This window comes from Mustelus asterias, unplaced genomic scaffold (assembly GCF_964213995.1).
Source record: "Mustelus asterias unplaced genomic scaffold, sMusAst1.hap1.1 HAP1_SCAFFOLD_2875, whole genome shotgun sequence".
Taxonomy (NCBI): domain Eukaryota; kingdom Metazoa; phylum Chordata; class Chondrichthyes; order Carcharhiniformes; family Triakidae; genus Mustelus; species Mustelus asterias.
The window spans coordinates 41,855-42,597 of NW_027592820.1; positions in this window are offsets into that span (position 1 = coordinate 41,855).

Below are 743 nucleotides of genomic sequence, written 5' to 3' on the forward strand. Positions count from 1 at the left end.
GGGTTCTGGGCTCCGGCCAATGGGGGGTCTCGATACTGAGAGGTGGGCGTGGGAGCACCAATCAGAGGCTGGTAGCTCTGCGCTTGCTGATTGGCTGATTCTATGTTCCTGAGCCAATCAGCAGGCAATGCGGATGAGCCTCGGGCTGTGATTGGTGGAGTCCCTTTCGAGCGGGAAACCCTGTCCCAGGCCTTGGCGATGGTGAATTGGGAGCAGTTTGGACGGATCCGGATTGGCTGCTCGCAGCTTCCAGAACTTTCCCTCAGTAAAGCAGCAGCGGCTTTCCCACACTCAGAGCCGGCAGCCTGAGACACAGTGAGGTGGCTGGCCTCACATCGGAGAGTGAGCCTGAGAGGCCCTCAGCGAGGAGGAGGCACCGGCCAGCGGGGCAGAGGGAGCAGCGGGGGACTGAGGAGGGAGGGACTAGACCCCAGGCCAGGGCTGAGGAGGGAGGGACTTGACCCCAGGCCAGGGCTGAGGAGGGAGGGACTCGAGCCCCAGGCCAGGGCTGAGGAGAGAGGGAGGCAAGGTTGAGGCCACACCCTAGCCTGGCAGCCTGCGCCAATACCCTAGCCCGGCAGCCCAGGCCAGCAGTGAGGCGAGGTGTTGAGGTCGGCAGGGACAACCTGACCCCCAGAGCTTGGGGGGGGGGGGGGGGGTGAGGAAGGTGGTTGCTTGTGAAAATTCACACTGATTGCAATGAAGACAGATCAGTCAATATGAAGCCACACAATGAATCTGAG